Source organism: Orycteropus afer, unplaced genomic scaffold (assembly GCF_000298275.1).
Source record: "Orycteropus afer afer isolate SDZICR_OR568_19922 unplaced genomic scaffold, OryAfe1.0 scaffold00380, whole genome shotgun sequence".
Lineage (NCBI taxonomy): Eukaryota > Metazoa > Chordata > Mammalia > Tubulidentata > Orycteropodidae > Orycteropus > Orycteropus afer.
The window spans coordinates 2,705,143-2,717,012 of NW_006921967.1; positions in this window are offsets into that span (position 1 = coordinate 2,705,143).

The window sequence follows — 11,870 nt, forward strand, 5'->3', positions numbered from 1 at the left end:
TGAAGATACCTAAAGATAATTCTTTTGAATTCCTTATGAGAGAGTTCCAATGCTGCTTCTTCCTCAGGGATGTATTCTGGGTCTGTATCCTGCTTCCTTCTTTCTACCACTTTATCCTGCTCCTTTGTGTGGACTGTCATGGTCTGTTGTTTCTGAGGCATAGTGACGTTGTTGTATTTAGATCTCTGTTAACTGTTTATGAAGAGCAGCCAAGTGTGGTTCAGGCTCTTCTTGGTGGTTTTTTATCATTGGCCCATTGGTGGAGAAGGAGGAAGTGGCTCTCGCTCAATAAGTGAAGTCACAGGAGGTGTGGGTGTAGTTGTGTCTTATGAGGATTGTTGTTGTTTCCCACTCAGTTAGACACAAATTACAATTAAATAACCATCAAAAAACTAAAAGCCCATGGATGAAAAATACACCATTTAATCACACAGGAACAGTAACCAAAAAAAGAGAAAAGGGAAAAAAAGAAGAGAAAACAAGCAAACAAGCAATGTCTGGGGATAGGGCACTAAGAAGGAAAAAAAAAAAAAAGTAGGGAATAGCATAATAATTGAAGAAAAAATAAGAAGAATGCAAAAAGAAAAACACGGAATTGGCTTAGTCATGAGAAAAAAAAGGGGGGGGGAGAAAAGAAAAAAGTAACTCACTGCCGTCGAGTCAATTGCAATTCATAGCGACCCCTCCTTGGATTTCCAAGGTGGAATCTCTACGGAAGTAGATTACCCAATCTTCCTTCCGAGGAGCAGCTGGTGGGTTTGAACTGCCAGCCTTCTCATTAGCAGTCAGATGCCTTAGGCATTATGCCTCTAGAGCTTCCAAAACTAAGGAAGAAGGGTAAAAGAAGTGCACGAGAGAAGTCTTCATTCCGTTTTAAAAGTGGTATGGTTTGAACTTGTTTAGGAAGTGTCTGATTTACATATTGATGTTAAGAAAATAATGCCACAAGTGAGTGGCTTTACAGGACAAGAGTTTATTATTCACAGTTTTGAAAGCTAAAATTGCAAATGATGCTGTGCTGTATTTATTACTTCTATGGGTTTATTTACTCCTTTCTGGTATCTTCTGGCTTTCTTTGGTGTCCCTTTACTTGCAGATGGGTCCTCACATGGTGACTGTCTTCCTCCTGTGTATGTCTGTATCCATTCTGTTCTTTTAATAAGATATCACCGAGAATTAATTAGGCCTAGGACATAACCTACACTGGTTTCACCTCACTAATGTAACAGAGAAACCTCCTACTTCCAAACTGGGTCATATTTATAGGTAAAGTGGTTAAGGCTTCCACATTTCTTTTTAAAGAATATTAATTCATAAAAGGAAGACAATATAACATAAATATATTTTTAAAGCAGACCATAGACTGATGCTAAAAATGAGTAGGACCCACTCTTAGCAACTGAAATGAATCAGTTAAAACACTAAAAGAGAGGGGAAAAGAATAAAATCGGACTGAAACACTGCATTAGTTTTCTAGGACTGCCATAACAAAATACGACAAACTGAGTGGCTTATGTTATTGCTGTTGCTATTATGTGCCATTGAGTCAGACCCCACTCATAGTGACCCCTCCTTGGGTTTCTGAGGCGGTATCACTACGAGAGTAGATTGCCCAACCTTCCTTCCAAGTGGCTTATAAGAGCTCAAATTTCTTCTCTTACATTTCTGGTGGCTAGAATTCCAAATCAATGTGTCCACCAGACTATGATCTCTCTGAAGTCTCCAGGGATTTTTTTTTTTTTCTCTCTCTCCCCTAGGTTCTGGTAATCTCAAACTTTCCTTGGCTTGAGATGCATCATCACATGACCATCCTTTCTATCTGTCTCTCTGCTCTTCTCTTTAATAAGGGCACAACTCAGACTGCATTAGGACCTTCCTTACTTCAATATAACTTCATTTTCACTTTACTGATAACATCTTTAAAGACATTATTTTCAAACAAGATCACAAGTACCAGAGGTTAGGACTTCAACACAAATATTTGGAGAACATAATTCAATCTGTAATAGATACCATTAAAGAGAATACTATTTAGCTGCTACTTGAGACCAATAAAGCACAATGAAACACATTTGGAACCAAAATAAAATTTAATTTTGTCCACCTAAAAGCTAAGATTCCACAATTAATGAGAGAAAGCATATGGAAACAAAAACACCAATATAATTTGACCAATTTTAACAGAGCAATCCTCTACGGTTTATGAATAAAACAATATTTTACATAAGTATATTTTATTTCCTAAAGTCCTCTAATAATGCTTGCCATTTCATTGTAAAGGAATTTTGAGAATTGTCAAAATGAACTTGCTCATTCAAGTGTTTAACTAAAAATAGGAACAGTTTCTCCTTGCTTCCTCTTAGAGCTGATGTAGTGCAATCCTTTTTTCCTGTTGTACCCATCCTTCCACTTGGTCATGTCTTCGGCAGTCCTTACAGAGTTTACTCAGTGCCATCGAGTCAGATTCAACCACTCCTGGGTTTCCAAGGCAGTATCACTATGGAAGTAGATTGCCCAATCTTCCTTCCGAGGAGTGGCTTGTGGGTTTGAACCGCCAGCTTTCTGGTTAGCAGTCAAGTGCCTTAGGCACTACACCACCAGAACTCCCTTAGAGTTTAGCAAGAGAAAAAAGTTATTGTAAGAAATCTTCCCCACTGCGGAGATACACAATGCTCAAGATAATGTCAGTATTCTTTGTTGCCATCAATGGATGCCCATTCTTGTGGTGAGAGGATTACCTATGTATTCTGGTGTCTTTATTTGTATGATAAAATCCAATTGGATGAGCATAATGTCACTGGGCATTAATTATTGTCTGCTATCTGACGTAATAACAAATGCACGTTAAGTACTAAGCTTAAAATCATCTGAATGTTGCCCCAGAATTAAAAAAAAATTTTATAAAAGTTATGCACTGTTCCCAGTTCCTTAAAAGACTCAAGAGAAGCCTACAGAAGTTTTAAGATATCTGACTTGTCATTTGGAAATGCACCCAAGGCCATGCAAAATTTTGCCTTACAGTCTAGCTCTCTAGGAATCTTTGTAGGTATGTGGAGGTGGAATACATTTGAGGTGAGGAGCTTATGGTTTTATATTTGATTTGTGCTCTTTTCCTAATTGATCTTTGTTGCCATTTTCTTCCACTATTAATAGGGTCACAGGAGCTCTGGTAGCATAGTGCCTAAGGCACTTGACTGCTAACCAGAAGGCTGGTGGTTCAAACCCACCAGCCACTCCTTGGAAGGAAGGTTGGGCAATCTACTTCCGTAGTGATAACTGCTTTGGCAACCCAAGGAGGGGTCGCTATGAGTTGGGGCCGACTCAATGGCACATAACAACAACAACAACAACATTAATAGGGTCACATCCCTGACACTGACTGCAAAGGATTAGGGAAAATAATTCCCACAATTCAATTACCACTTTGAAATTCTCATGCCTATATTATCAAAAAGGAATTGAGCACTCCTTCTTTAAGGTTTTTTTGTAGTAAAATTAAAATTATATTTTGTGAGGGGGCTAATGTATGAAAGACCAGTTGTTGTTATTCAGAGCTGTTGAGTAGGTTCTGACTCATAGCAACCCTATGTACAACAGAACGAAACACAGTCCAGTCCTTCACTGTCCTCACAATCTTTGCCCTGCTTGAGACCATTGTTGCAGGCACCATGTCAATCCATCTCATTGATGGTCTTTCCCTTTTTTGCCAGACCTCTGTTTTACCAAGCATGGTATCTTTCTCCAGGGACTGATCTCTTCTGGCAACATGGCCAAAGTAGGTGATACTAAGTCTGGCTATTCTCACTTCTAAGGAGCATTCTTGCTGTACTTCTTCCAAGACAGATTTGTTCATTCTTCTGGCAGTTCATGGTATTTTCAGTGTTCTTCACGAACACCACAATTTAAATGCATCGGTTCTTCTTTGATCTTCCTTAGTCATTATCTAGCTTTCACATGCACATGGGGCTATTGAAAAGACCATTATTTGGGTCAGGTGCACCTTAGTGTTCAAAGTGGCATCTTTTTCTCTTTAATAAGGATCCCTAGTGTTCTAGTGAGTAAGACATTTGGCTGCTATCCAGTCAGTGGTTCAAACCCACCAACTGCTCTGTGGGGGGCAGATGAGGCAATCTACTTTCGTAAAGATTTACAGTCTTGGAAACCCAACAGAAGTTGCTGTGGGTTGGAACTGACTTGATGGCAGTGGGTTTGGTTTGGTTTCAGTTTTCTCTTTAACAATTTAAAGAGGCCTTTTGCAGCAGATTTGCAGAGATCTCCTGATCTCTTGATGGCTGTTTGCATGAACATTGATTGTGGATCCAATTAAAATGAAATCCTTAACAACTTCAATTTTTTCTCCATTTATCATGGTGTTGCTTATTGGTCCAGTTGTGAGGATTTTTGTTTTCTCTACGTTGAGGCATAATCCATACTGAAGTCTGTAGTTTTGATCTTCATCAGTAAGTGCTTCAAGTCCTCTTTACTTTCAGCAAGCAAGGTTGTGTCATCTGTGTATTGCAGATTGTTGAGTCATCCTCGAATCCTGATGCCACATTCTTCTTCATATAGTGCAGCTTTTCAGATTATTTGTTCAGCATATAGACTGAATAAATTGTGTGAAAGGATAAAAGTCTGATTCATACCTTTCCTGGTTTTAAACCATGCACTATTGCCTTGTTTGGTTTGCACAGCTTGGTCTATGTACAGATTCCTCATGAGCACAAATAAGTGTTCTAGGCGTCTCATTTGTCACTTTGTCCATAGTTTTTTTTTTTTTTTTTTTTTTTTTTTAAGTGATCCACACAGTTAAATGCCTTTGCAACATGGTCAATAAAATATATTTCTGGTATTCTTTGCTTTCAGCCAAGATCCATCTGACATCAGCAATGATATCCCTCATTACACAGCCTCTTCTGAATCCCACTTTAATTTCTGGCAGCTCCCTGTCAATATATTGCTGCAACCATTTTAAAATTATTTTCAGCAAAATTTTACTTGTGTGTGATATTAATGACACAGTTTGACAATTTCTATCTTCTGTTAGACCACCTCTCTTTGGAATGGGCACAAATATGGATCTCTTCCAGTAGTTTGGCCAGGTAGCTTTCTTCCAAATTTCTCGGCATAAATGAGTGAGTACCTGCAGTGCTGCATCCATTTGTTAAACATCTCAGTGGGTATTCTATTAACTCCTGAAGCCTTGTTTTTCACCAACTCATTAAGTGCAGCTTAAACATCTTCCTTCAATATTATCATCAGTTCTTAATCTTATACTACCTCCTGAAGTAGTTGAATGTCAGCCAGTTCTTTTTGGTATAGTGACTATGGATTCTGTCTATTTCTTTTAATGATTCCCACATCGGTAACTATTTTATCTATAGAATCCAATATCCCAACTTGAGCCTTGATTTTTTTTTTTTTTTAAGTCCTTTCATTTTGAAAATTAGCAAGCATTCTCTTTCCCTTTGATTTTCCAACTCCAAGACTTTGTGCAGATAATTATAATATTTTACTTTGTCCTCTTGAGCTACCCTTTGAAATCTTCTGTTCATCTCTTTTACTTCATCATTTCTTCCATTCTTTTCAGCTACTGTTCATTAAAGAAAAAGTTTTAGACTCTCTTCTGACATTTATTTTAGTCTTCTTTTCTTGTCTTTTAAAAGACTTTTTGCTTCCTTCATGCATCATGTCCTTGATATTATTCCACAACTTGTCACTGGTGTTCCTTCCCTAATAAACCTTTTATTTTCCTAATAAACTCTATAAATATGAGTATTATTTTTGTTGAAATGGATTATCTAACACAGCAAAACAAAGAGTGCTGTGCTAGGGACAAGTGGTGTCACAATTGTAAAATGTTTAGAGAATGGACCTATGCCTCATAGTAATCAGCCTTGGGCTATTAATGCAGAGAGTGATGCTCTTTCCCCCTTATGAAATATGAGGATGTCACAGGCTATCCCAATGCCATTTTCACATGAACTCTCTAAGGAATGTATGTGGCCATCATCTGCACAAAAGAGAATTATTACAATATGCATGTCCCTTTTATACCCTGGTGTTTGCATAACTTCTGTGACTTTTCCAGGGAGCCATAATTTATAAATCCATAAATCTCATGTTTGTTTTTCATAAATAATTCTACACAGGCTAGGCATATTCTTTTAAGACAATTCTACTGATATGACTGTTCTATTAATATATGCTATTAGTATGTTTGGGAGCTCTGGTGGCATAGTGCTTAAGGCATTTGACTACTAGCCAGAAGGCTGGCAGTTCAAATCCACCAGCCACTCCTAGGAAGGAAGACTGGGAAATCTATTTTTGTAGAGATACCACCTCAGAAACCCAAAGAGGAGTCGATATGAGTCAGATTCGGCTAGATGACAGTGAGTTTGGTTGGTTTGGTTTATTAGTATGTTTGACAGGAGGTCTAACATAGTGAGCTGGTGGTGGTTTGGAACAGCTTAGGGAGACCAGGAAGCAAGTGGAGCAGTTTGGAACAGCTAAGGGAGAGGAACTTGTCTGTCAGTGGTGGCTTGCATGTTGCTGTGAGGCTGGAGGCTATCCCACCAGTGTTTCAAATGCAAGTAGGGTTACCCATGGTGGACAAGTTCAGAGGAACTTCCAGAATAAGGCAGACTTAGAAGAAAGAATCCATCCACTTCTCAAAGAATGGTCAGAGAAAACCTTATGGATAGAACTGAAGCACTGTCTGATATACTACTGGAAAACTGTATGAATAGCCCTGAAACATTGCCCAATATATTGCCAGAAGATGAGTCCCTCAGGTCAGAGGGCACTCAAGATATGACTGGAGCTGCCTTCTCAGAGTAGAGCCAACCTTAATGATGTGAATAGAGTAAAGATTTTAGGACCTCCATTTACTGATGTGGCACAATTCAAAATAAGAAGAAACAGATGCTAACATCTATTAAGAATTGGAACATGGAATGTTCCATGTATGAAGTATGAATCTAGGAAAATTGGAAGTTGTCAAAAATGAAGTGGAATGCATAAAGATCAATATCCTAGGTATTAATGAGCTGAAATGGACTAGTTTTGGCCATTTTGAATCAGACAACTGTACAGTCTACTAAGCCAGGAATGACAAATTGAAGAGGAATAACATGACAGTCATTGTCACAAGAATGTTTCAAGAGCTGTCCTGAAGTCCAATGCTGTCAGTGACAAGATAATATCTATACAGCATTTGACTACTAACATAAGGCTGGCAGTTCAAACCTGCCAGCCACTACTCAGAAGGAAGACTGGGCAATCTACTTCCATAGAGATACTGCCTGGGAAACCCAAGGAGGGGTCTCTATGAGTTGAAATTGACTCAAAGGCAGTGAGTTTTTCTCTTTTTTTTTGACAAGGAAGACCAGTTAATACTATTGTTATTCAAATTTATGTACCAGTCACCAGAGCCAAAATTGAGGAGATTGAAGATTTGTACCACCTTCTGCAGTCTGAAATTGACCAAACCCATGCAATCAGGATGTGCTGATTATCACTGGTGATTGGAATGCAAAAGTTGGAAACAAAGGAGAATCACCAGTGGTTGGAAAATATGGCCTTGGTAATAGAAATTAATGCTGGAGATCACATGATAGAATTTTGAAAGACCAATGACTTATTCATTGCAAATACCTTTTTTCAACAACACAAATGGCAGCTATACACATGGACCTCACCAGATGGAGTACCCAGGAATCAAATTGACTACAGCTGTGGCAAGAGGTGATGGATAAGCTCAATACCTTCAGCCAAAACAAGGACAGGAGCTGATTATGGAATAGACAACCAACTGCTCATATGTCTGATCAAGTTGAAGTTGAAGACAGTTAAAACAAGTTGACAAAAGCCAGAATGTGAACCTTGATTATATTCCTTCTGAATTTAGAGACTGTCTAAAGAATATATTTGATGCATTGAACACTAATAACTAAAAAACAGGAATTATGGATGACATCAAGAACATCATCCATGAAGAAAGAATAAGGTCATAAAAAAGACAGGAAAGGAAGAAAAGACCAAAACAGATGTCAGAAGAGACTGTGAAACTTGCCCTTGAATGGAGAATTGTTAAAGCAAATGGAAGAAATTACAAGATAAAGGAGCTGAACAGAAGATTTCAAAGAACAGCTTGAGAAGACAAAGTCAATTATTATAATGAAATGTGCAAAAACCTAGATTTAGAAAACCAAAAGGGAAGAACATACTTGGGATTTCTCAAGCTGAAAGAACTGGAGAAAAAATTTAAGCCTCATTTTGCAATACTGAAAGATTCTATAGGCAATATATTGAATGATGCATCAAGCTTCAAAAGCAGATGGAAGGAATACACAGAATCACTGTACTAAAAAGAATTGGTTGATATTCATCCATTATAGGAGGTGGCATATGATCAACTGATGGTATTGAAGGAAGAAGTTGAAGCTGCACTGTAGGAACTGGCAAAAAGCAAACTCCAGGAATTGGTGGAATACCCATTGAGATGCTTCAACAAACAAAAGCCCCACTGGAGGCACTCACTCAGTTATGCCAAGAGAAATGGAAGACAGCTACCTAGCCAAGTGACTGAAAAAGATCCATATTTGTACCCATTAAAAAGAAAGGTGATCCCAAAGAATGTGGAAATTATTGAGCGATGCCATTAACATCACACACAAGTAAAATCTTACTGAAGATAATTAAAAAATGGTTGTAGCAGCATATTAACAGACAACTTCCAGAAATGCAAGCTGAATTCAGAAGAGGACATGAAACTAGGGATATCATTGCTGATGTCAGATGGATCTTGGCCCAAAGCAAAGAATACCAGAAAGAAGTTTACTTGTGTTTTATTAACTATGTAAAAGCATTTGATGGTGTGGATCATAACAAATTATGGATAACATTGAGAAGAATGGGAATTCCAGAACCCTTAAATGTACTCATGAGGAAACTGTACATAGATCAGGAGGCTATGTACAAACAGAACAAGGGAACACTGCATGGTTTAAAATCAAGAAGGAGCGTGTCAGTGTTATATCCTTTCACCATACTTATTCAATCTGTATGCTGAGCAAATAATCTGAGAAGCTGGACTATATGAAGAAGAACGTGGCATCAGGATTAGAGGATGACTCTTTAACTTCCTGTGATACACAGATGACACAACTTTGCTTGCTGAGAGGATGAGTTGAAGCACTTACTGATGAAGATTAAAGACTACAGTCTGCAGTATGGATTATACCTCAATAAAAAGAAAACAAAAATCCTCACAACCTGACCTATAAGCAGCATCATGATAAATGGAGAAAAGATTGAAATAGTCAAAGACTTCATAATTATTGGTTCTATAATTGACACCAATGGAAACAGCGGTCAAGACATCAGACAACATATTGCATTGGGCAAATTTGCTTCAAAAGACTACTTTCAAGTGATGAGAAAAGATGTCTACTTGAAGACTAAGGTGCACCTAATCCAAGCCATGGTATTTTCAATTGCCTCATATGCATGTGAGCTGGACAATGAACAAGGAAGACCAAAGAAGAGTTAATGCTTTTGCATTGTGGTTGTTGAAGAATACTGAGTACCATGGACTGCTAAAAGAACTAAAAAATCTGTCCAGGAAGAAGTGCAGCTAGAACGCTCCTTGGAAGAGAGAATGGTCAGACTTCATCTCACCTACTTTGGTCATGTTGTCAGAAGGGACCATTCTCTGGAAAAGGTTATCATGTTCAGTAAAGTGGAGGGTCAACAAAAAAGGGAAAGGCCCTCAACAAGATGGATTGACACAGTGGCTGCAACAATGGGCTCAGGTATAGCAAGGATTTTGAGGCTGGCACAGGATTGGGCAGTGCTTTGTTCTGTTTTACATAGGGTCGTTATGAGTCAGAGATGGCCTGATGGCAACTGACAACAACAAGGATACTTAACAAGTCACCTTCCTGTTTTCCATGAGGCATTCCCCAATGAAGGGAAGATATGGGAAAAATGGTTTGTAGCCCTGCTACTAACTCATTCTACATTAAAATTAGTTGTTAAAAAATATTTCAAGTAGCAGACATTGCAATAAGTGCTTTATATATAGAATCTTAAGTTAGTCATATCGATAATAATTCTATGGCAGAAGTATTAGTACTAATTTCCATACTGAAGAGGATGCTTGTTGTAATTCAATACTTTTCACATGGTCACAAAACCAAATGTGTTTGAACTGGAAATCAAACATAGACAGCCTATCCCAAACTGGTATCATTGGACAATGTGATCACTGAGCACTGTGGTCACTGAGCATTTTATTTAGTTCAAAAGAAATTCATGAAAGACTTCCACTTTGAATAAGATAGAATAGATGTACTTTCCCTATTTTTTTGGTTAAAAACTATGGACCTTCTAGATAAAGCTAAGATACAAACACTCTGCAGAGTGGAGAGACGACAGACTAGCTTGAAATCCCTGTACTAAAGAACTACATGTTGATAAGTTCCCTAGGTTTTCTTTTTGCCTTGTGGAGCTCAGAGTGGGAGCTATAAAAACCACCAGAAAGTTTTTTTTCTTTTTTTTTTTTTAAGTCTACACAAAAACTAAGAGTTCTGGTAGCATAGTGCCTAAAGCGCTTGACTGCTAACCAGAAGGCTGGCAGTTCAAACCCACCAGCCACTCCTCAGAAGGAAGGTTGGGCAATCTACTTCCATAGTGATACTGCCTCGGCAACCCAAGGAGGGGTCACTATGAGTCGGGGCCAACTAGATGGCACATAACAACAACAACAACAACAAACACAAAAGCTTGCTCCCTCTTGCCAAAAGTCCAAAACTTTTATAAATAACCACTCAACTTCAGCTAAATACCACAGAAAACTTGGAGCCCCCACTTCCAGCCATACCACTGAAGCCTTGTGGGAGCCTATATGTAGTTACTCACAAGGTTAAAATGAGATACTCCAATCTTCCAGCTGTTGTCAGAGAAGGTTGTATACAGGCAAGGACTTTATCCACATCAAAGTGTGATGAAGCCCCCACACCCTACAGTGTGAGTAGAGACCATATGTTTTCGTTATTGCTTTATTGTTATTGCTATATGCCATCAAGATGATTGTGACTCATAGTAACTGTGTGGGACAGAGTAAAACTGCCCTATAGTGTTGCCTAGGATGTGATCTTTGTAGGAGCAGATTGCCAGGTCCATATGGGGGCCTGGAATTCTCTTAACCATCAGTAATAAGGTGACTCTCTCCTTCTCTGCTGGAGTGATGTCAAAAGAGTCATTATGGACAGTCAGACTTTTTACCCCCATCCAGTGGTAATTAGGGCATTCCTTCACCTCCACAGCATCAGTAGAAGTCATGTGAGAAAGTCACAAGGCAATCCTACCCATCCCAGCTGGGGAGGTATCATGAAGCTTTTGGAGGAGCCAGAACATCCTTCCCTTAATTTAGAACTCCAAATTGAGTGTAAACAGAGGTAAAGGGAGAATTTGAAATTCTAACCCACATGGCTATAATGAGGAAGCACTGCCTCTTCTCCTGATAAGAGTAGAAAAGGGGGAAAAAAGAGCTTAAGCAAAATGTTTTTTAAAAGATTCAGAGCCTCATAACATAGCATACATAGTTCCCTGGGTTCCTTTGAAAATAATTTATCATATCAAAACCAGGAAGATTTAAACTCAATAAATAAATAAATAAATAAATTTTAACACTGAATGGCAAAGATGTGAGGTTTCCTGATAAAGATTTAAATGCAACTTTCATAAAACCATTTTAATAAGCAACTAAACACACATTGGAGCTCTGGTAGCATAGTGGCTAAGGCACTTGACTGCTAACCAGAAGGCTGGTGGTTCAAACCCCCCAGCCACTCCTCGGAAGGAAGGTT